General features: G+C 52.8%; 1 protein-coding gene across 1 annotated transcript in view; it reads right to left on the minus strand.

Annotated features, from left to right (window-relative positions):
• LOC118700584 (zinc finger protein 883-like) overlaps positions 1-25,334 on the minus strand; it is a 73,186-nt gene that overhangs the window by 46,654 nt on the left and 1,198 nt on the right.

The following is a 25,334-nucleotide window of genomic DNA, read 5'->3' on the forward strand; positions in this document are numbered from 1 at the left end:
CAACAGGGCTGGTTCAAGTCGTGGTTCAACCGGTCTCCATGGCTCACCACCCTGATTTCTACCCTAATAGGCCCAGTCACTATAATCTTACTAACCCTAATCTTCGGGCCTTGCATATTAAACAAACTGGTGCAATTTGTTAAAAGGCGTTTGGAAACGGCTAACATTTTGTTTCTCAAGCGCCGACAATTACTTTAAGGCGTGCCACTTACTAACACACTTATGATTTTACGCTAATTCTACCAACCCATGAAATTTTGTAACCTTTACATTTTATAAGATTTTTACTAATCATGAGGGGGGGGGAAATGTGGAGAGCTAGGGACCTGCCTGCGGAAGATGTCGGGCTGTACGGGTAGATAAGAAGCTCCCCCTCACCCTGCAGTCTGACCTTTGCTCTGTACCCGGCCGCACCCGGCCGGACGTGAGCAGAGGCAAGTGACACAGACTGCCCAGTCCATAAATGCCCCTGAAACCCCTCAATAAACGCCATTTGCTGTCCACCACATTGGTGTATGTAGCATTGGACCGAGTGACCCTGGGCCTTGGGTCACCGTGCTGGACCCCTCCGAACCAGGTCGCCACGCCGTAACGGCAACAGATGGGTCCCTCCCAGCTCCGCCAATTCTGTGGCTCTGGGATCCCATGAGCCTGGGGATGGGGCTGCCAATGGTTGCCATGGCAACGGGCTCTGGCTGCAGGCCTCATGTGGTGTCCATGGCAACCACCCCTAGGATGGGGTCTCCATGGAGCTGCCAGGGGACTGACCATAGACACGGGGGGCTGGGGATGGTCTCCATGGAAAATGACCATAGCAATAGGGAGGCTGGTGATGGTTGCCATGAAAACTGACCATAGCAACAGGGGGCCTAGTGATGGTTACCATGGAAACTGACCATAGCAACAGGGGGCTGGTGATGGTTGCCTGCTAAGGTTCAGATTTGTCACAGGCCCTCACAGGGGCTCCATGGGGACTTTCCAAGAGTCTCCAGGCGGTTCCAGAGCTGGAATGTCACAGGCAGAGACAGGGGCTCCATGGAGACCTCCCAGGGCTTTCTGGGAATGGCAAAGAGCCCTGTGGTCAGAGGCAGTCACAGCCATTCCATGGTGACATCCCAGGGCACCTTGGGCGGCAAAGGCACCGATCTGTCACAGGTACTCACGGGGGCTCCAGGGTGACATCCCAGGAGTCTCCAGGCTGCCAAAAGCCGGGATGTCCCAGACACTCACAGGGGTTCCTGTCATGGGCACAGTGGGAGCTTCAGGCAAAAGCTTTATTTCTTTATTGGAGAAATTCCTGCTGAGACATGAGGTGGAGAAATGACAGCTAACAGCCACCATGGATCCTCAAAGCCCTGTAGGACTCCTAGACTTCTCAAATTCCTTCTAAGAGAGGAGACTGGCAGCGGCTGGATCACATTCCTGCCCCTGACTTTGTCAAAGGTCGAAAGCATTGGACAGGTGAAATTGAACTTTAACACAAATTGTCCTACAGGATTAATGATAGAATACCAGATAAATTAGTATAAATACACCTCTGATTGATTCTGATCATGATCAGATGGAAAGATCACTAGCACAATTATTTACTCCACAGTACCGGAGATATAACAATTATTAGAATATTGTGCTCTAGGCAGCAATTTTGAAGTTAACAGGGCGTTGCTGGAGCTTTTGGAGGCCATTGCAGGCAGAGCCTCCTGCTCCAGCAGGAACTGCCTTTCCTGTGCCATCAGCAGGGCAGGTCCCGCTGCAGGAAAAGCCCCAGGCCAGCCCCAGGACAGGGAAGGCCTCGGACACAAGGGCAGAGTGCCGTGAAGGTAGCTGTGCCAGGGAGAGCCTGAGGCACCAAAGGCACCTTGGCAGCAGCAGCTGCTTGCAGGCCATGGCCAGAAGCCTCCCTTGGCAGCCTAGCCTGGTGGCCACCACTGCAGAGCTGTGTGACTGTGGTCACAAGGGTTTTCAGGATGAAGAAGAGACGAGAATGTTGACTCCATGATCAGAAGGCTTGATTTATTATTTTATGATATATGTTACATTAAGACTATACTAAAAAGCAATAGAAAGGAAAAGGTTTCTTCAGCAGCTAGCTAAGCTAAGAATAGAAAAGAATGAATAACTAAGATCTGTGTCTCAGACAGAGCAAGAGCCAGCTCTGCCATGAGTGGTCAAGAAATCCAAACACCCACAGGAGACCAATCACCTGTTGCATTCCACAGCAGCAGATAACCATTGTTTACTTTGGTTGCTGAACTGCAGCTTGTCACAAGGAAAAATCCTAAGAAAGGATTTTTCATGAAAGATGTCTGCGGCATGTCACCTTTTTTTATTTAGTTAAATTAAAAGGAAAAAGTGTTTGTAATTTTCTCTGCTGTACTCATGCCGAAGAAAAAGACAAACACTTGACAGGTTATCTGTTGCCAATCAAACTCCACTCAAGTGCTCCTGTGGAATGCACTGGGAATTTCTTCACCTGTAGAACATAAAATTCTATCATATTACTAAAACAATTCTATAATATAAGAAAATGCAAAAACAATGCAAAGAAAATTCAAGTCCAAGCAGCTGAGTTTCAGGAAAAGTCCATGGCTTGAAGATGTTCCTCTTTGCCATATCTGAAAGTTTCTTTTGGTCCTGAAACAGGCTTGCTACAGAAAGGTCCATCAATATTTATCAAAAGTCCATTGACAGTCTTCAAACAATTTTGAGAAAATTAGAAAATTTCTGAAATGTCTTGCCACAGCCCTTCATTGAACAACTTGGGCTGAAGCCAATCCCTGGCTCCTCAATGCCTCTGAGCTGCTGCCAGCTCTTTCACCCTTTTTTATTCAATTTAAATTTTTTTTTTTTTTTTTTTTCTGTTTGTCTTGTCGGAAAGAGCAGCAGCAGCAGCAGAGGAGCCAGAGAGAGGCCCTTGGGGGCCCTGGCCCATGTGGAAGGATCAGGAACCCCAGACCTGGCCCACAGAAAGGTGGCCCAGGACCAGAAGGGGGAAGCAAAGCCCCCAAACTCAACAGGAGGCCGGGAGGTCGCCCTGGCCCAAGCAACCAAGGCAGACAGCCCAGGCCCAGCCCCCGAGGCAGGCTCTGCATTGGCACAGACCCGCACCCTGCTGCCAGTACAATGGCAGAAGGGGTGACCAAACGCTTCCTTTCCCCAAAATCACCGAGGCATGCCGGCAATGGGAAGACAGAAGCTGTCCCGAGAAACTTCGTCTCGGGTCTGGGGATGTCCTTTCCCCACAGCAGACAAGCGATGCTCGCTTCCTGCTGTGCCCTCTGCCTCTGCAATGCAAATGCAACAGGTGTTCCTCCCATCTGCCTCACGGCACCACCGCCACCCGCTCTGGGCTGGGGACCAGGGGCAGAACTTTCGGGACCCACCTCCCCCTCGCCGCTGGGGCGCGCGAGGGGCGGCAGAGAGATTCGCATCCCCCAGGGGGAAACCCCGGACCAAACACCCCCCAACCCGCCAAGAATGCTGATCTTGAAAACAGGCAGCCGCGCTGCGCCCACAGCCAGCTGTCGGGCCATGCCTCCTCCACGGAAGGACAGGCTGACGCCCTCTTCCCCTGTCCCAGCTCCCCCCGTAGGGGCAGCCCCGGGACAACCCGAAAAACTCGGGGAGGAAGTCACGCTGGATGCAGGAGGCGCCTCTGCTGCTGCCGACGGCTCCAAGGCAGCCTCTGACGCGGACATGGAGAACGGAGTCCCCGCAGGGGCGGGCAGCGGGGCCGCCTGGGGAGGCGGTGGGGGCGGCGGGGGCAGCACGGGGTCGGCAGCTTCTTCTGCGCCGGACTCTGACATCGGCCGCGGAACCGCAGTCGCAGAAGGCGGCGGGACGGCCGGGGGGAGTGGTGGATCGCTGTTGCCCAGCAACATCGGCGCAGCCGCGGGAAGCGGTGTCTCTGAGATAGATGCAGGCAGGGAAGCCGGTGGAACCGCGGCTGGAGCGCCCACAGGCTCCCCCGGAGGGGCGGCCGCGGGACGGGCCGCGGGGGGAACCGCCCGCACCCGCGGGGCGGGTTGGGGCGGTGCCCGTGGCGCTGGCCGGGGCGGTGCTCGCGGCGCTGGCCGGGGCGGCGCCGCCCACTCCCATCCCCCCTGAGAGCAACCGGAGGGGGGAACAAACGGCTCCGTCTGAGCATGCTCCGAAGACGCAGTAAAAAAAACTTCGGCTGCGGGCGAAACTTCGCCCCCCCACTGTGGTTCGGGGGGGCTGGAAAGCAGCAGAGCGTCCCCCTCCAAAGGGTCTTCCCCCGGAATTGGGGGGAACGGGGCCTTCCCCTTGCAGTTAGCAATCCAGGGAAAAACAGCTGCTCTCCGTTTCAAGACTAGAAAGAGCTTCAAAAAGGTTGGATAAATCGAGGGGCATCCGAACCCCCAGTATAAAAAGAATTGGAAAATGGAGCCCATACACTCCCAGACAAACACATCGAGGGCATATAGCACATTCGTAAAAAACCCAAAGAGCTTCGCCCATCGAAAAAACTCATAGAGATCTGCCTCCAACAGGAGAATTCTGTCCTCTTCACCCCATTTTTGCCAGAGGGCAATAAGTTTCTCCTCTGAAGGGGAGAATGGAACCTCATCCTCTAGGGGAGGAGTCCTCCAGATGAGCAGCCACAAACTGCGAATGACCTCATCTTTAGGAGGGGAAAAACCAACAGTACCTTGTGACAGTGTCCAGGACTCTCTGGCTATCTGCATGGTTCTGCTGAGCTTTCCGAACATCTTCCTGGAGGCTTTTCAGAAGGTTCCCTTTGTGGTCAGCCTTGCTGTGAACTCTGTCCAAATTCGGATCTTCAGTTCTTCAGCTCCTGGCTAGAATCCACTTCTGTGGTCACTTGTGAAGCAACCATCAATGCCACACATTCAGGGTTTACCCAGTGCAGCAATGCTCCTCTGGTGGTCTCACCAAGTGATGATTGTCCTCCTCAGTCGGGGGTCACCAATTGTGACTGTGGTCACAAGGGTTTTCAGGATGAAGAAGAGACGAGAATGTTGACTCCATGATCAGAAGGCTTGATTTATTATTTTATGATATATGTTACATTAAGACTATACTAAAAAGCAATAGAAAGGAAAAGGTTTCTTCAGCAGCTAGCTAAGCTAAGAATAGAAAAGAATGAATAACAAAGATCTGTGTCTCAGACAGAGCAAGAGCCAGCTCTGCCATGAGTGGTCAAGAAATCCAAACACCCACAGGAGACCAATCACCTGTTGCATTCCACAGCAGCAGATAACCATTGTTTACTTTGGTTGCTGAACTGCAGCTTGTCACAAGGAAAAAGCCTAAGAAAGGATTTTTCATGAAAGATGTCTGCGACAGAGCTGCTGCCTCAGGCCTCATTCCTGGCTGGGCTCTGAAAAGCCACTTGTGCTCCAGGAGCCTGACTGGGAAGCCATTGGCCCCAGCACCTTGGGGACAAGATATCAATGACAAAACTCTTCATGCCAGCAGAGACAAGGAAGGGGCAGAGCAAAGGGCACTGCCAGGGCTGCCATGGTGATGGCTGTGAGGTCACTGCCCCTGCAGCAGCCTGGCTGCCCTCAGCAGACATTCTGGCCACAAGCCTTGTGAGGGCACCCAGCACATCAGAGAACGCACACTACAGGAATTCTGTCACTGGGGATGGCAGGGGGTTTCACTGGGTCAGGTTGCACAAAGCTCCTGCTCTTGGACAATTCCTGGGATGGGGCATCCACTTCTCTGGAAAAACAGTTGCAGTTTTGTGCCACTCTCATCATTGTAAAATTTTTCCTCCTTCTGACAAATGCAAATCCACTCTCATTCAGTTTATTGACATTGACCCTTGTTCTGTCACTGCAAGATTTGGGAGAAAATACCTTTGACCACTCTTTTTCCTTTTTCACAGACCTTGGAGTGGACCCAAAAATCTCCCAAGATGGGGTTTGGAGGCCTCATCACAAAAACAGCAGGTGGAGACTGTGGCTCTGGGGTCAGTGGTGTGGAGACTGAGGACAGAACAGGAATATCCTGGGAGGGATGGAAAGGTGGTTTCAGAGAGGCTGGAGCTTTACTTCCTAGTGGGAATGAGCCTGAAGAAGACATAATAGCACCAAGGGCTGCTGGGGAGGCCCAGAGTGGACACCAGGAGAAAGGAATTTCCCTGTCAGGGCAGGGCTGTGGTGCAGCACGTCCCCCAGCAGGAGCCTGGAGCAGCCCAAGGCTTTGTGTGGGCAGGCAGAGGCAGGCAGGAGGCAGAGCTGTCAGCAAAGGAAGGGCCCAGCCAGGTGGGGCAGCCGGGGGATGCCGACAGCCTGCAGTGACAGAGGCGCAGGTTTGCTCAGCACCAGAGACACCTTTGCCTTGCTTGTCCCCACCTGTCATCACTGCCACCAGTGTTCTGCTCTACCTGGAACCTGGGGACACTTTCTCAGTCCTGTCCCTCAGAAGGATCTATTTAAAGTATGAGAAACTTCAGTGTTTCACCCACTTTTTGAGTCCCTGAGTAGTTCCTTGACCACACTCTGAGGCACTGAGTCTGATGCAAAGAGCACCAAAGCCCCAGAGGGTCATTACAGTCCTGGTGCTGTGTCTGTGCTGCTGAGCTGGGCCGGGCTCCTGGCCCAGAGGCAGCTCCTGGCAAGGGCAGCAGAGCTGCAGAGAGACAGCTCTGGCCAGGAGCAGCTCCTGTGCACAGCCCAGCAGGGCTGGGGCACTGCCAGGGCCCCTCAGGGACACCAGCAGGGCACAGACTGAGCTCCCAGGGGCTCAGCACTGGCAGGGGCTGTGGCATGGCCCAGAGGGGGCTGTGGCACAGCAGCACCTGTGTGGCTGTGTCATGGAGGCACAGAGCAGCTGGGATGTCAACAAGGGGCTGTGTGACAGCACAGAGTGGGCTGTGTGAGGTCACAGCTTTGGCTATGACGTCACAGAGTTTGTTGTGTGAGGTCACTGAGCAGCTGCAGCATCATAGAGGGAACTGTGTGACATCACAGAGCAGGCTGTGACATCATGGCATGGCTGTATGACATCATAGTGCAGGTTGTGAGGTCAAAGTGTGTGCTGTGACATTACAGAGTGGCAGTATGACATCCCAGAGAGGGTTTAGTGGCATCACTGAGGGGATTGTGACCTCACAGAGCTGTTTGTGACATCCTAGTATGAGGCCATAGAGCAGATCCTGCCATCATAGAGGGTAGCTCTGGGACATGAGGGAGTAGGTTGTGACATCACTGGGTAGCTGTGTAACATCATAGAGCAGGCTGTGACATCAAAGAACAAACTCTGACATTGCAGTTTTCTGTGACATCACAGAGCAGCTGTGCAAAAACACAGGTGACTGTGTGACATCACAGGGGCTGTGTGAGGTCATTGGGGAGGTCACTCTGCCCCGGCCCCCCTCACAGTTCCCCCCAGAGCAGTCCAACCCTGCTCGTGCACAGCGGGGTCCCCTGTCCCCCCGGGTCCCCCGGCCCTGGCCCCGCAGCCTCCCCCAGAGGATGTTCCACGAGATCGACCCCAGAGCCTGACACGGGGACGGGGGGGCCGGGGCCCTGGGGGTGGCACAGGGGGACAGGGACCCCCCGGCAGCGTCCCTGTGTCCCCCAGGGCCAGAGCCTGGGCCAGGGCTCCTTCACCCTGGTACCAACGAGGTCTGAGAGCGCTGAAAAAATCCCCAGCAAGGGATCAGCCAAAACCAGATTTAATATTAAGCGACAGCAGCACAAAGTTCCTTGGCAAGAGTCACTCTGCTCCTGACTGGACACTTCAGGCACACTAAAGAACCAAAGCAACAACAAAACCAAACCAAATCGAGGCAATCAAACCAGAAATGAGCCAAGAACTGTCCCTGTGTGTGTGTGACACAAAAGGACAGTGGGGGCAAGGATAAAAGGAATATGGCTTAAACAATTAACAGAGCTCAAACTTAACAGGACTTAACTTATACCTTAACCTTAACTGATACCTTCAATTTCATAATTTTGCAAAAGAACAGCATTTAACACTACTTAACCAAACTTAAAACATATGACTTAGCAATTTAACAGAGGAATACCATTCAATATTCAACTTTGCTAATAAATAAATTAAACAGAACAACTTTGCAAACGAACAACTCTTAGCAGCATTTAACTTAGCTTAGACCTTGTGACTTAGCATTAGTTACTGCCATCTGGATATCTGAACGACTCAGCTATCCACAGCATTCAAAGCCCTCAGAGAGCAGCATTTCTGCCACATTTCCCCAGCACAGGCACTCTTGTGTGCACACAGACACCAAGAGTCATTGTAAGGCACCTGGGAGAAATTCCCCTGAGGGCAGGAAATGCTCCCTGAGGATGCTTTGGCATCTCCCCCACAGGCAAAGGGCTGAGCCTGGAGGAGTGGGGGGATCGGCCCAGGCTCCGTCGTTGTTGGGGATCCCCGAGTGCAGCAAACGGGAGAGTTCCCAGCTGGGAGAGGCCCCACTCAGAGGGAGCCGCTGGCCCAGGAGAGCTCCAAGGGCTCCTTTTGGAGCGCTGTTTGCAGGGCCCCGAGACAGGGGCTTCAGTGCCAGCAATGGTTCATCCTGGCCACACTGGGCACCAAGAGCTTTCTTTGGCAGTGTGAGAACAGGGATGTTGTGCCACTGAGGGAACAAAACCAGTTCCCAGGGCTGCTGCTACAGAAAGCAGGAGCTGGTTGGCAGCAGCAGTGCCTGGAGCAGACAGTGTTTGTGATGAGCTGCAGAGGAGCTGAACCCAGGGGCTGTTGGCCAAGGCCGAGGCCCAAGGAGCATTTCTCAGCTGGCAGGGTGGCCTGAGAAGGGGAGGGGGGAATGCAGCAGCACAGGGCCCATGGAACCAAGGGGCCATTGTGACACTGTGGGGCCCTGTGAGACCAAGGGACGATTGTGACACTGTGGGGCCTCATTGAATTATGGAGAGCACTCTGACATTGCAAGGCCTCATGGAACCAAGGGGGCCGTACTGACGCTGCTGGGCTCAATGGAATGTAGGGATCATTGTGTCACTGAGAGGCCCCATCAAACCAAGGGTCCATTGTGACACTGTGAGACCCCATGGTCTCACAATGGTGCCAAAGGTCCATTGTGACATTGCAAGGCCTCATGGAACCATGGAGACACCATCAGGACAATTTACAGCCTCATGGAACCAAGGAGACCATTGTGACCCTGGGGGTCCCCTCAGAACCAAGAGGACCATTGTGATACTGTGGGGCCTCATGAAACCAAAATGCCTTTGTGACACTGCAGCTCTGCATGGAACCAGAGGTCCATTGTGACACTGTGGAACCTCGTGTCATCAGGGGTCCATTGTGACACTGGGAACCAAAGGAGACCATTGTGACATGGCAAGGCCGCATGGAAACTTGGGACCATTGTGACATTGTGGAACCCCATTCAACCAAGGGTTCATTGTGACACTGCAGGGCTGCATGGAACCAAAGCTCCAGGGTGACACAGAGGGGCCTCCAGTCATCAATGGTCCATTGTGACAGTAGGGAGCAAAGGAGACCATTGTGACAACACAAACCCGCAGGGTCCAAAGGTCCATTGTGACATTGCAGGGCTCATGGAACAGAGGAATCCCATGTTGTTGTGGGGCCTGTGGAACGGTGGAGACCATTGTGACACTGCAAGGCATCGTGGAATAAGTGGGACCACTGTGAAACTGCAGGGCCTTATGGAACCTAGGGGCCACTGTGACATTGTGGGACCCCATCAAACCAGGGGTCCATTGTGACACTGCAGGACTTTGCCATTGTGACACTGCTGGACCCTGGACCCCATAGAAACCAGTCACAATTGTGGCACTGTGGGGCCCACAAAACCAAGGGAGCACAGAACAGGTGTGGCTGCTTTGGCCTCCCATGGGCTGCCTGACTGGTCCAGCTGCCTTTGACATATTGAGGGTCTCTTTTCATCCGCTGTTGAAGCACTTGGGATCTGTGCTTTCCTTCCTATTGAAAAGAACTGTCCTTCTTCTCCAGGCACCCTGGCCAGATTTGAGATTTCACTTCCAAATTTCCTTATATCCAGGGACTATTCCAATAAGAATATTGTCAGGACAGGTCTGGCTGGCAACGGTTTCACAATGGTCACCTCTCATCTGTCCCCAAAACACTGGGGAAGGCTCCGTGCTTTCCTTCCTTTGGGAAAGAATTGTCCTGCTTCGCCAGCTGCCCATGACTGAGACTGGGTTTCCACCTTCAAAATTCCCTTAATTGAAAGACTGATCCCAGACAAAATCTGCAATTCTTCAGAAGTCTGCCTGGCCGTGGCCTACTTAGGCTCTCACCTGCCTTCCAAACACTGGGGCTCTGTGCTTTCCTTCCTATGGGAAAGAGCTGTCCTTCTTGTCCCAGTGCCCATGGCCAGAATTGAATTCCTGCTCCAACGCTGCCTTACTGTGAGAGACTGAAGGAGATTGTTGGCTTGAATCATTTTGTGTGTGGGGGAGGAAGGGGCAGGTCCAGCCCTGCCCTGCCCTGGAACCCCAATCCCCCCAGAGCCTCCATCCCAGCCCAGCAGTGGCTGCCAGTCCCTGGCACAGCACAGGCAATGCTCCACAGCCACCTCTGCAGCCCCCAGCCCAGCTCCTGAGGAACCAAATGAGCCCAAGCCCCACCTGGGGGAAGGGCCCAGGGAGACCAAGGGGTATTGAAGGCTGACCACAAGGCAAGCACACATCTTGATCCTCCCTCCTCTTGGCATTTCCATCTGAACACTGCTGGATTCCAGGAGCTGGAAGCTCTGTGTGTGCTTCTCTAAATCTTATTTGTCTTTTTCTTATTCCCTCTTCTTGAAAAATTTGAGCAACTTAAAATGGAACAGGTTTAAACTTTGTGAAGTTGAATGAGCCAAGTTAATGTTATGAGAAGTGTTTCTTGTTGATGGAATGTTGTATTACACCTTTTGCCAAAGTTTCTCTGATATTCTAAAGTTGCCAGTAAAGTTCCTGTTTTGTTGTTTAGAGCTCCTGAGAATCTCTTGCTGATATTTCTCCAGTGTGTCCAACTCAGAGGACACAAACAATTGTAATTCCTTTTAAATGTCTTGTTGAGAGAGTTTTTTAGTGGATGTGGGTCAGGGCTTGTCTGTGCTGCTTGGCCCAGCCCAGGCAGGGCTTTCCCAGCCACATTCCACACTCCATTGCCCAGCTGGAGCCATTGGTGCCTCTGAGTTGTGCTGCCCCAGCCCCAGGGACACTCTCCTTGTCTGCCCATTCCCCCACAGTCTCTGGGCAGGGATGGCTTCAGTGGGGGCTGCTGACATCCTCAGCAACTTGGAGGCTGCTGCTGAATTTTCCTGCTCCAGAGGCTTGTTCAGCCTTCAGCTCTTCAGTGCAGGAATTCAGTGTCCCAGGGCTCATTAACATTCAGAACACCTTCACAAGCCAAGCCTCTGGGAATAATTTGATTTAAGTGTTCAAATCTTTTGTGGTTAATTCAACACATTTCAGAAGCCTATTCAATGTGAACACACTATATTTAAAAAGACAGCAAGTAAATCTTTTTAGATCCTGTAATTCATTGGTTTTTTACTGGTAATTCATTGATGTGTGCAATCTCCAATTGACCCTGAATCCAAGTACCTCCTCATGCAGTTTGAATAGATATGAAAATCCAGACCCTTCCTGGCTGACAATCAATCAGACTCTGTCCCTACCCCCACCCCACCATTTCCCCCATCCAAGCCCTGGCATTCAGAGCAGCCTTGTGCAAATCTGAGCTGCCTCCAGCCCAGGCTGCACCTGCAGCTTTCAGCTCCTTGGCTCCAACTCCCACCCGCTTTCCTTGGAGAAGGAGCTGCCCGAGACACAGAGGGATGTTCATTTCTTGTCAGCCAACAGAGCCAAGGGAAGGCGCAGCTCCATCAAATGCAAAAGTCATTCTTCCCCTTGGCTCTGCCCTGCCCCTGATCCCCCCAGCCCATCCTGTTTCCTTCATCCCTCATTCCCCAGGGACTTTCTGGGACAAGGGAGCTCTGCTCTGGCTATGGAGGGAGGTGTAAGTGCCACCACTGGAGTGGGGACCACAACTCATCAGGTTTGTGTCCTTGGAGGGACCAGGAACTGCTGAGACTCAGAGGCACAGAAAGTTTCTCTTCATGGCCAACAGACCATGGTTGAACAGGACACAATTTAGTAACAATCATACTCTTCCCAGAGCTATGTGCAACTTTCCAGCAGTGCCTGATGAGTCCACCACCCACAAGTGATTTTCATACTAAAATTAATTTTTGACAAACATTGTTCTGTGACAGATATAAAAACAATTAAGTTCTTGTATCAGGATGCTCATCCTGGAGTGGGGGCAAAACAGCTCCAACAATTCCTGATTTGCAAAGCTGTCAGTGGTGATGGAGAAGGGAGGTCAGGCTGCTCTTGGTGCTGAGGAAATGCTGAAACCAGCCTGACTCATTTCACCTCCTCCTGTCCTGGCTGATCTCCCCTCTTTCCCCTTCCACCCATTGGCTTTTGTCTCCCATCAGGACCCCCAGTGAAGAGCCTGGCTCTGTGTTCTCCATCCCCTCCTTGCTGGCACTGCCAGACTGGGATGAGGAGCCCCTCAGCCTTCCCTGCTCTGGGCTGGACAAGCCCAGCTCCCTCAGCCTCTGCTCACAGCCCAAGGGCTCCAGCCCCACCTTGGAGGCCCTTCCCAGACCCTGCTGCAGCTGCCAGACATCTTTCCTGCCCTGGGCAACCCAACCCAGGCCACAGTGACCTGGATAATCCCCGTCCTTGATGTCCTGGTCACACAGCCCTGGCCCCTTGTCCCCATGTCAGGCTCTGGGCTGGATCCTGTGGAACATCCTTTGGTGGAGGCTGTGGCTCCAGGTGGGCCGGGGGGATCCCGGGGGACAGGGACCCTGCTGGGCATGGACAGCATTGGACTTGTTGGGAGAAACTGTGAGGGGGAGCTGGGGCAGAGTGACCAACGCAGTGACCTGACACAGCCCTGCTGGGATGGCACACAGCCCCTCTGGGATGTCACAAAGCCCTGCTGGGATGTCATAGCCCATTCTCTAATGTCACACAGCCCCTCTGGGATGTCACAGCCCATTCTCTAATATCACACCGCTGGTCTCTGATGTCACAGCCAACTCTGTGATGTCACAGAGGCAGTCTATGATGTCATAGCTCTCGATGACCTCACATTACCCACTCTGTGATGTCATAGCCCACACTGTGACCACATGTTACCAGATGATCAATTGTCTACACCAGGTGAGCTCACACCTGGAGCTTGTTCTCCAAAACCCCAGGCCTATGGAAACCACACAAGGCCCATTATGTGAGAAGGGGAACTGGAAGTTTAGCAGCCTCAGGGTCCTGCCAGCTCAGCCAGGCCCACTGGAACATTGGGGTCCACGACCACCAGGGACCACCAGAGAGACCCCTAGGACAGAAGAACACATGGGTACAAGGGAGGGGCAATATGTTAATGATTTTGGGGAAATGATTATCATATGTATGTTTAGTCCAAGACAATCAATGAATATGTGTGCAAAATACAGAAAATAAACAGAAACTTTCCTGTGCTCAGCATGCACAGCTTTGGGAGGAGCTCTCCCCCGTGCATCCAGCTGAATAAAGAATGCTGCTTCTTAATGCTACACTGGGGTTAAGGAGATTTCTGTTTTACCGAATTTTTGGTAACACTCCCATTGCCAAGGAAAGCTCTGTCTGCTGCTGTTCACAAACAGAGAAGGGCTGGGGGCAGATGTGGGGCTCAGAGGCTGCCTGGGGCACAGTGACCATGAAATAATCAAGCTTTCAATGTTCTTTGAAAGAAGGAGGGGCAGCAACAAAATTTCTGCACTGGAATTAGGAAGGGCAGACTTTGGCCTATTGAGGATGCTGATTTGGGGAGTATCAAATCAGGTCCTGATTTATTTTAAGGGAAACACCCCTTAAAAACAAAGGGGTCCAGGAAGGACACACATTTCAAGAAGGTAATTTAAGGGGGAAGGAGCAGCCTGTCCCAGTGTGGCAAAAGATGAGCTGGTAAGGAAAATGACTGGCCTGGCTGCCCATGGAGCTTTTGTGGGAACTCAGGGGAAAAAAGGACTGGCAACTCAGGAAGCATTTAAGGATTTTGATGGGTTATTCAGAAAGAAAAGTTGAGATGTGAAAGCTCAATTCGAACTTAACCTGGCGGCTTCTGTAAAAAAAAGGTTTTTATAAAAAAAAATTATTGCAAAAGTAGGGAGAAGAACCTCTACTATTTATTGGATGCAGTAGAGAATATAGTAACTAAAGATAAGGAAAGGGCTGAGCTACTTAACATCTTGTTTGTCTCAATTTTCAATATTAGGACAGGCTGTTCTCAGGACAAGTGTTCTCCTGAGCTGGTAGATGGGCACAGGGAGCAGAACAGCCCCCTGGAATCCAGGAGGAAGCAGCTGCTGATCTGCTGAGCCACTCAAGTGCTCACAGGTGGATGGGATCTGATGGGATCCATCCCAGGGGGATGAGGGAGCTGGTGGATGAGCTCCCCAAGCTGCTCTCCATCATTTACCATCAGTCCTGGCTCAGCAGGGAGGGCCCAGAGCACTGGAGGTGCCAGTGTGAGCCCATCCCCAGGAAGGGCTAGAAGGAGGAGCTGGGGAACTCCAGGCCTGTCAGCCTGACCTGGGTGCCCGGCAAGGTTATGGAACAGATCACCTTGAGTGCCATCACAGAGCACCCACAGGATGGCCCAGGGATCAGAGCCAGCCAGTGTGGATTTAGGGGTGGCAGGTCCTGCCTGACCAACCTGGTCTCCTTTTATGCCCAGGTGACCCACCTGTGGATGTGGGAAAGGCTGTGGATGTTGTGTGCCTGGACTCCAGCAGAGCCTTTGACTCTGTCTCTGACAGCATTCCCTGGAAAAGCTGCAGCCCACAGCTTGGGCAGGTTCCCTCCTCGCTGGGAGATTTAAGAGCTGGCTGGAGGCTGGGCCCAGAGAGTGGTGGGGATGGTGCTGCACCCAGCTGGTGTCCAGGCACTGGTGCTGTCCCCAGAGATCTGTGCTGGGCCCAGTCCTGTTTAATATCTTCACTGATGATCTGGGTGAGGGGATCGAGTGCAGCATTCACAAATTGCAGATGGCACCAAGCTGGGTGTGAGTGTGGATCTGCTGGAGGGCAGGACAAGAAGACCCAGCCTTAAGCTGCACCAGGGGAGGCTCAGGCTGGACAATAGGAAGGAGTTCTTCACAGAAAGGGTGAGTGGGAACTGGAATGGGCTGGCCAGGGTGGAGGTGGCAGAGTCACTGTCCCTCTCCAGTGGCACTTAGTGGCATGGTCTGGGCGACAAGGCAGTATTAGGGCATTGGTTGGACTTGATGATCCCAAAGGTCTTTTCCAGCCTATTTGATTCTGTTATTCTGTGATGATTGGGACACTCTGGGGCCATTGTGACACTCCAGGGCCTCATGGAACTAAGAGGACCATGGTGACACTGTGCAGGCCCACAGAACCAGGGGTCCATGGTGGTGCTCTGGGGCAAAATGGAACCAGGGAGTGCCCCGTGACACTATGGGCCCTCGTGGAACCACAGAGGCCATTGTGACACTGCAGGGCCTTGTGTAACCAAGGGGTTTCACCATTTTGACACTGCAAAACCAAGGAGACCATTGGGAGACTGCAGGGCCCAGTGGAACCAAGGGGCCGTTCTGACACTGCGGGGCCTCATGGAACCAAGGGGACATTGTGACACTGCAGGATCCTGTGTAACCAAGGGGCCATTGTGACACGATGGGGCCTCAAGGAATCTGGAAGAACGTTGTGACACTGTGTGGCCTCGTGGAAACAAGGAGTCCATTGTGACATTGAGGGGACTTGTGGAACCACAGAGACCATGGTGACAGTGTGGGACCTCATGTGACCATGGGGCCATTGTGACACCCTGGGGCCCATGGAACCAAGGGGACCATTGTCACATTTTGAGGCCCCATGGAGCCAAGGAGACCAGTGTGACAGTGCAGGGCCTGGTGTAACCAAGAGGCCATTGTGACACTGAGGGGCCCCATGGAACCAAGGACATCTTTGCAGATGTCACCAAGCTGGATGTGAGTGTTGATCTGCTGGAGGGTCGGAGGGCTCTGCACAGTGACTTGGACAGGCTGGATCCAGGGGCTGAATCCAACAAGGTGAGGTTTAACAAATCCAAGTGCCAGGCCCTGATATTTGGCCCCAGTGCTACAGGCTGGGGACAGAGTTCCAGGACAGCAGCCAGGCAGAAAGGGACCTGCAGGGACTGATGGACAGCAGGCTGGACATGAGGCAGCAGTGTGTCCAGGTGGCCAAGAAGGCCAATGGCTCCTGGCCTGGCTCAGGAATGGTGTGGCCAGCAGGAGCAGAGCTGCTGTGCCAGCACTGATCTGCCCCCAGCTCTGCACACAGACATTGCTGCTGCAGCTCCAGAGAAGGGAACACAAGGGCATCTCTGGAAAAAACTTTGCTGGGTGATGCTTTAGTTTCTTTAAAGACACACGGAGTGCAGCCCCTCACTGACACAGTCTGTGGCCACAGGGAAGATGGAGAGAAACAAAATGAGAACTGGCAAAACCAATGGCTTTTCTTTGTGGACAATATTAAATAAATCAAACATGGGGGGAAAAAAGAACAAACCCAGAACCAAACCCAAAGGAATCATCAAAGGTGATTTATATTACATGGCCTGTCCCTGCTGCAGCCCCGGCACTGCCACCCCCAGGGCTGTGCCTGGCCCCGAGAGCACTCAGGCCCTGCAGCAACACCAGGGCCACCAGGGCAGCGGGGCAGGGCCACGGCAGCAGCGCTGGCAACACCAAGTGCTGCTGCTGCTGCTGCTGGGCACAGCTGCTGGGCCAGCACTGATCTGCCCCAGCCCTGCACACAGACATTGTTGCTGCAGCTCCAGAGAAGGGAACAAAAGGGCATCTCTGCAGAAAACTCTGCTGGGTGATCCTTTAGTTCATTTAAAGCCACCAAGAGTGCAGCCCCTCATTAACACAGTCTGTGGGCACAGGGAAGGTGGAGAGAAACAAAAGGGGAAATGGCAGAAACAATGACATTTCTCTGTGGACATTATAGTTAGGCTTGACAGCTAACTTACAAGCAACGCTGAGTTAATAGATGAAATAACAATTGATGATTTTAGATTGTATCCATAGCAAGAAAGAAGACAAGGCATTAGCATGGGAATAGATTAGAAAAGATACATGTAGATTTTTGTTAGGTAGATTAGATGCATAAGTAAATGTGTATGCATAGCTTATTAAATTTCTGTAAAACTTTTGCCAATTATATTGATACTAATAGCTTTGTTCTAATTAAAATAATAACTTATTGTGATGTAATTAATGACTTAAAATGATGTTTTCTTAAAAGTATATAAACTAGAGAACATGAAATATAAAAACATTTTCTTCTTTGACCCTAATCACGTGTGTGTAGGTCACATTCAATCTAACAGTATCAGACAAGATTAATAAAGTAAAACAAAGAAAAAGAACCTCCAAAATGAAACCAACAAGTATCAAAACCAACTTTTATTACAAGTGATTTGCAGAAATTGGCCAGTACTTTATTTTTTCTGAAACCATCCAGTCATCAGTCTCCACACAGCAGCCTTGAGCTCCTGGCTCCTCAGGCTGTAGATGAGGGGGTTCAGGGCTGGAGGCACCACCGAGTACAGAACTGACAGGGCCAGATCCAGCGATGGGGAGGACATGGAGGGGGGCTTCACATAGGCAAATGAGGCAGTGCTGACAAACAGGGACACCACAGCCAGGTGAGGGAGGCAGGTGGAAAAGGCTTTGTGCCGTTCCTGCTCAGAGGGGATCCTCAGCACAGCCCTGAAGATCTGCACATAGGAGAAAACAATGAACACAAAACAGCCAAGTGATAAACAAAGGCTAACCACAATGAGCCCAAATTTCCTGAGATTGGAATGTGAGCAGGAGAGCTTGAGGATCGGGGGCACATCACATAAGAACTGGCCCAGGGCATTGCCATGGCACAGGGACAGGGAAAATGTATTGGCCGTGTGCATGAGAGCAGTGAGAAAGCCACTGGCCCAGGCAGCTGCTGCCATGTGGGCACAAGCTCTGCTGCCCAGGAGGGTCCCGTAGTGCAGGGGTTTGCAGATGGACACGTGGCGGTCGTAGCACATGATGGTCAGGAGGAAATACTCTGCTGATATGAAGAACAGAAAGAAAAAGAGCTGTGAAGCACATCCAGTGTAGGAGATGTTCCTGGTGTCCCAGAGGGAATTGTGCATGGCTTTGGGGACAGTGGTGCAGATGGAGCCCAGGTTGCTGAGGGCCAGGTTGAGCAGGAAGAAGAACATGGGTGTGTGCAGGTGGTGGCCGCAGGCTACGGCGCTGATGATGAGGCCGTTGGCCAGGAGGGCAGCCAGGGAGATGCCCAGCAAGAGGCAGAAGTGCAGGAGCTGCAGCTGCCGCGTGTCTGCCAATGCCAGCAGGAGGAAGTGCCTGATGGAGCTGCTGTTGGACATTTGCTGTGATGCCTTATCATGGGGATCTGTAAAAAAAATAATCATGGAATAGTTGGGTTTGGAGAGGACTTGAAATATCCCAGCACAGCCTGGGGGCACTTTCCCCCCACTGCCTGCCCAGGGCTCTGCTGCCTGGAGCTGTCCCTGCCAGCAGCTGCTTCCCTGTGCCCAGGGCTGGGCCCTGCCAGTGCTGCCAGAGCCCAGCCCAGCCCTGGGGGCTCAGCTCTGCCCTGCAGACCCCTCCCAGCTCAGGCACTGCCCAGGGGCAGCTCTGGCTCTGCAGGCTCTGATGGCAACGTCAGAGCAACCCTGAGGAGGCTGGAGAAGCAAAACTGATGCTGCCTCTAAGGGCTGATTTCAGTCACTGCCCAATTTATTCAGAACTGAGAGAAATTTTTTTCATTTTTCCCAGCCTTAACTGAGAGATGAATATCTATGGGCAATTTTCCATCCAGGAAACCCAGAGCAGTAGATTAAAAAAGCAGGATTTTCCCTTTTATGCAGCCCCTGCCTCACTGTGCTCCCTGTATAATCTACTTGGAAATGTTCTGCAGTTCAATGCCATGCTGGGAGCAGTCCTGAACAATGCAGCATCCTCCCCACACAAGGAGAACACTCCCAAGCCTCACCAGCTGTCTCCTGCCACCCAGATCTTGTCCCCCAGTGCTGGCAGCAGCTGCCAGGGCTGGCTGAGAGCTGTCCCTGGCAGGCAGCAGAGTCCCTGCCCCAGCACAGCGCCCTGGGCTGCAGGACCCTGCTCTGCAGGACAGCCCTGGGCACCCCTGGCTGCTCTGTACAAGAGACAATCAGAGAATGTACTCACAGGCTCTGCAGGCATTGGCATGTTCCAGCTTGAGGAGATGGCTCCAGGAGCTGCAGCTGCATTGTCCTGCAGCCAGAGGTTCCTGTGCCAAGGGCTGGCAGTGATTGAGCCCCAGGCACTTCTCAGCCCCTTCCCAGCCCTGACTGATTGAAGCTCTCTGTGCCTCTGTGCTGTCCCGGGCTGGCTGCAGGCAGTGCCCCCAGCCCTGCTGGGCTGGCCAGAAGAGCTGCTCATCAAGAGAAATGTGCTTTTGAAGCTCTTCTTGGTGACCAGGAGCTGCCTCTGTGCCAGGAGCCCAGCCCAGCTCAGCAGCACAGACACAGCACAAGGACTTTAATCAGCCTCTGGGCCTTTGTGCTCAGGCCCTGAACATCAGTCCCTGAGAGGGAGCTGAAGAAACCTCTCCAGAACTCCACATCAGAATCCAACTCCAAAGTTTTGTGGACTTTTAATGGGTCCCACTGAGGGACACAACTGAGCAAGTGTCCCCAGGCCCCAGGCAGAGCAGAGAACTGCAGGCAGTGATAACCGGTGGGGACAAGGAGAAGCCAAGTCTTGGTGCCCTGGGGCACAGCAGGGTCTGTGCTACCAAGGGCTGGGAGGAGACACCTTGTCCTGAGGCCCTGGGGCCTCCTGGCACAGCCCCAGCCAGGCTGGGCACTGTCAGCCCCTTGTCCTGCCCTCAGCATCCCCCCCTAGCCCACATCCCAGTGGCCTCAAGGATCTGCTGGAAGGAGTCCCTGGGGAGCCTTGCTCAGCAATGGCCCTGGGGGCTCCTGAATGCTCCCTGCAGGGACTGCAGGTTTTTCAAAGGACTTTGGGTTTGGCTTTAGCCTTGGAGTCTCTGAGAGGTTTGTGCAATCATGGCCTCCAATTATCTGCTGTAATTAGTCCCTGGAGAGGCTTTGTCAGTAACAACACTCAGTGGGGCTCATTAATGCTTCAGGGTACTTCAGTTATTTGAAGGTACTTGGTGTTTCCCTTTTGATACAGACTCTGTGAGAGGTTTGTGCAATCATGGCCCCAATTATCTGCTTTAATGAGTCCCTTGAGAGCTCTGTGCTGACACTCAGTAATGCTTTGAGCTTCTCAAATTTTTAAGGTAGTTTGGAATTTCCTTTTCACATTGAGACTCTCAGAGGTTTTTGGTCAATCCTGGCCTCCAATTCTCTCCTCTAAGGAGTCCATGAGGAGCCTGTGTTGGGGATGGACCTCAGTGGGACCCATTCATGCTTTGAGACACTTTGGGGTTTTCTTCTGACTTTGACTCCTGGAAAGGTTTGTGCAATCTCCTCTCAGGCCCTGAGGTTCAAGGGCTCAGCTCCAAATGCACCACAGGGCTCATCAGGATGCAGCAAGTCCTGACAAACCATGGCTCTGCCTTGATTTCCATCTGCTCTAATGCAGTTTATCAGGAATGTATCTGGAGTGATTTTGGTTTGTTAATTTGAGATTTCTCAGCCAATTCATCTATTAGTTCAGTGGGATCAGTGTTGGCTAATTACCATTGCACTCCCTGGAATATATTTACTCATTTCCTGCTGTGAGACAGGATTAGGAGAAGGGCAAAGTAGGCTCAAAATTTTTAAACGGTATATAGAAAAGTTTATTACCAGTAAATAGAAGAAAGAGTAATAAGAACCTGAACACTTCTCCTCTCCCTACAACCTTTTCTTTCATACTGACAATGCAAGGAGACAAAATCTGAAATTTTCAGTCAGTTTACACCATCTAGAACAGTCTTTCTTCAGTTCACTTAGGGAGAGGAGTCTCTCTTTCATGCTATGGAGACTTCTCCATAAGAAAAAAGTTCACTTGTGGCTCTCAATTGCCATGAATAGCAGCTGCCCGGAAAATCTGCAATTGTGAAGTCCCTTCCCTTTTTCACAGCTTTTCCCACAGCTGTGTCTATGGGCCATGTCAACTTACGGGGTATGAGTTTAAAGATGAGCTGTTGAAGAGCAAAGATTCTCTTCATCTATTTCTGAAATCATCTTCATCTCTAGGAACAGAGATCTTCTTCTTCTCTCCATGAGGGCACAGGATGTCACCACTCTTCTCTCTTTCTCTGTTTAAACTTTTCATGGGATCACAGCTACTTCAACATTTGCTTTCTTTAGCATGGAGGTTTTTGCAGAACAAGTCATCTCCTCATATTTTAAATGGATTATAGGGAAAAAGAGAGTCTGATATATTAATTACATCCTTCCCCATAGCTTTACAAGAGGATTTCAGCCCCAAGATCAAGGCATCTCCTCATCCCTCCCATTTGGGACTCAATTTCCCCTTCACTGACCTCGGTGTCTTCATGTTGCTCCTCTGTGTGCCTGCACTTTGTCCTTTTCTCTCACTGGAGGGAGGATGGAAGCACTGAAAGAGTTCATATCTCACCCGGGGCCTGCAGATGGTTCCGTGACCCCGGTCGGGCTCGGTGCTGTTTTCCGATGGAGGTTTCTGCAGCAGCTGCGCTGGGGCTGTGTCAGGATGGGCCGCGCTGGGGCAGGGCCAGGATCTCAGCAGCCAGGCCAGAGCACAGCAGCAGCACGGCCGGGGGCCGATGGCTTCTCCTGCCCCTGCCCAGGGCTTGCGGCTGAACCCCAAGGGTGGCAGAATCTTGGCCGAGCCGGCCCGGCCCAGGGCTGCTCCTGGGGCCCAGCGGATCCTGGCCGGGCCCGGGCTGGCGGCGGGGCAGGGCTCAGCAGGGCCCAGATGTTCCCAACTGCAGCCATGGCCTGGCCCGGCCTCGGCCCCGTGGCCTCCCCTGCCCTGCCCGGCAGCCGATGGGGCCTGGCAGGGTCCCTGGGAAGGGGCCCGGCCCCACAGCAGGAGCCGCCCGGCCCGGCCTGGCTGAGATGGGGCCGGGTCAGCCTTGTTACCTCTGTGCCAGCCAGAAGGGAAAGAGACCCTCCCAGGCTTTCCCATCTTTAACATGTGTCTTCACAGAGGCGTGTACAGTTTCCTTAGTGGTTTAACAGATTGTCAATTCTCAAAGATAATTACTGATTGGGTTTTTTGTCAGACACGGAGGAAAATCCTAGCAGCTCCTCTTAGAACATGACTTCCATGATGCAAAACCACCACAACAGCACAGAGCACAGAGCTCCTTTGTCCATATGTAGTGCTCATGTGCCCGAGGCCTCAAAACCCCTCCATGCGAGATCTCTGGGCCCTACCCAAGGTGTTTTCAAATGAAAACATTCAGCTCAGTGTCTAAGAAAATCACCAGAGGACAGGGCCAGCCTGACCTTTCTGTCCTGGCTACTTTTGTCTGGGAGCAATCCTTGGAAATAAGGAAATTGGGAGGCCAAATGCTAATTTTTGTCTATGGCCCTTGGACATGAAAACCGGTTCTTTTCCGTAGGAATGAAGGAACAGAGCCAGTGTTTCAGGGGCAGATGAGAGGTGGCCACCAGAGGCCAAGGCCAGCCAGAGCTGGCAGGTTTTTTTCTGCGAGACACCATTGCATTAAGGAAATTGTTTAGGGAGAGTACCAAGTTTGGCAATGGGCATCTGTCACAATCTGCTCATACAAGTGGGGGTCGTGATGGTTCATTAACTGATCTCAGAGTGCAAAAAACAACACGAAGGGGATTTCAGTATTAATCAAATAAATGCACCTTTTATTGAGTGCCCACAGCAAATGCAATAGAAGGATTTAGAAAGGAGATAAAGGATAGAGAGAGAGAGAAAGAGAGGGGGCGGAATATAGCTACCAAACAGAGAGACTAAATCCTCATGTGGTCCAGCCAATAGATCTGTCTTGTCACGTCAGGGAGACTCTCAAAGTCTTGGTTAACTCAGGGGTCTATTATAGTCCTCTGCTGAGGGGGGAACAGGTAAAAGACAATGAAGAATAAGTCTATTGAAAACGGGTTCAGACAGTCCATGTTCCAAAACAGGATAAGTCAATCTCAGCAGTGAGTGAGAGCAATTGTTTACTTGGTCCAATGACCACACCTGGGCAAACATCTCACTTCAATCAGGCCAACCCCTCCCTGTGTTAGGGTTGTAGGGGTCTCAGTCTCAGTCCTTGGGAGGGGGCTTCAATCTCTGTCCATCACGGTGGTCGTGAAGCAGATGAAGGATTTTCCATGGGGGACCACCAAAGTTACCCCAGAAAGTTCATTTGGCCAAGAGGTGGGGAAATTCATGGGCTATTGTCATGAAGCAGGTGCCAGCATATAGGGCGAGCTGCTCCTTTGCCAGCCCCCTGCTCGAAGCAGCAACCATGGCAGCACTGCAAACACACCTGCAAACAATCCCTTGGTGAGCATCCACCGCAACCAGGCCAGAGCTCCCGTCAGGGTCCTCAGGGTCCCGGTCTCTGTCCTTGGGACAGTCGTGAGGCAAATGAGGGAAACTTCAGACCGTCTCTTACAGCATCTGAAAAGCCAGATGGTTCCTTCCCATAGCAAGGAGAGCATGGAGCCCCAGTGCTCCAGGAGCTGATGAGAGGCAGCCCTTGACATCAGCCAGACCTGTCAGGTGGCCCCTCGGAGGCCAAGCCAGCCAGACCTGTTCCATGTTCCCTCGGCTCCATCAGGCCCCACAGTGTCCCAATGGTCCCTCGCTTCCCTGAGGCCCTGAGGTGCCATAATGCCCCCTTGGTGACACCAGGCCCTGAAGGGTCCCAATGGTCTCCATGGTTCCATCAGGCCCCACAGAGCCAAAATGGTCTCTGGGTTCCATGAAGCCCCGCTGTGTCACCATGGCCCCTTGGTTCCATGGGCTCCAGTGGTGCCACAAGGATCCCCTTGGTTCCATGAGGTCCCCACAGTGTCCCAGTGATCTCCATGAGAAGAGAAGAACCCAGCCCCAGTGTTGCAGGGGCAGCCACCAGAGGCCAAGGGCAGCCAGACTTGATGGTACTGGCAGGCTGTGTCTGGGAGCAACCCTTTGATATACGGAATTTTAGAGGTCGAATACCAATTTCAGACATGGACACCTGGAAGAGAAGGATGGTTCTTTTCCATAGGAAAGAAAGCATGGAACACTGATCCAACAATGAGATTTGGGGATCTGTGGGGGCTATTGGGGATCCTTTCTGCACCTCGTGACCCAACAGAAGCGTCTCTAATAAACGTTGCCTGAAGCCCCCACTGTGGCCATGACAGGAACCCCTGTGAGTGTCTGGGACATCCCGGCTCTTTGGCAGCCTGGGGACTCCTGGGATGTCACCCTGGAGCCCCTGTGAGTGCCTGTGGCAGATTGGTGCCTTTGCAGCCCCAAGGTGCCCTGGGATGTCACCATGGAATGGCTGTGACTGCCTCTGACCACAGGGCTCTTACCATTCCCCAGAAAGCCCTGGGAGGTCTCCATGGAGCCCCTGTCTGTGCCTGTGACATTCCAGCTCTGGAACAGCCTGGAGACTCATGGAAAGATCCCATGGAGCCCCTGTGAGGGCCTGTGAGAAATCTGATCCTTAGCAGGCAGCCATCACCAGAATCCATTGCTATGCTCAGTTTCCATGGCAACCATCACCAGCCTCCCTGTTGCTATGGTCAGTTTCCATGGCAACCATCACCAGCCCCCTGTTTCTATGCTTAGTCCCTTGGCAACTCCATGGAGACCCCATGCCAGGGCTGGTTGCCATGGACACCAGCTCAGGCCTGCAGCCAGAGCCCGTTGCCATGGCAACCATTGGCAGCCCCATCCCCAGGCTCATGGGATCCCAGAAGCACAGAATTGGTTGAGCTGGGAGGGACCCATAACGATCCTCCAGTCCAACTGCTGGCCCTGCACAGGACACCCCAACAATGCCAGCCTGGGCCTGGCAGCGCTGGCCAAACGCTGCTGCAGCTCAGAGAGCCCTGGAGCTCGGACCCTTCCCTGGGAGCCTGGGCAGGGCCCCAGCAGCCTCTGGGCAAAAACCTTTTCCTGACATCCAACCTGAGCCTGCCCCGACTCAGCTGCAGCCACTCCCTCCACTCCTGTGCCTGGGCACCAGAGGGAAGAGGTTCCCACAGCCCCAGCCAGGGATCCGCTCCCAAGGCTGCGGCCATGGCCACCAGGGCTGGGACCAGCTGGGATGCTCGGTTTCCACCTGCTGG

Source organism: Molothrus ater, chromosome 31 (assembly GCF_012460135.2).
Source record: "Molothrus ater isolate BHLD 08-10-18 breed brown headed cowbird chromosome 31, BPBGC_Mater_1.1, whole genome shotgun sequence".
Taxonomy (NCBI): domain Eukaryota; kingdom Metazoa; phylum Chordata; class Aves; order Passeriformes; family Icteridae; genus Molothrus; species Molothrus ater.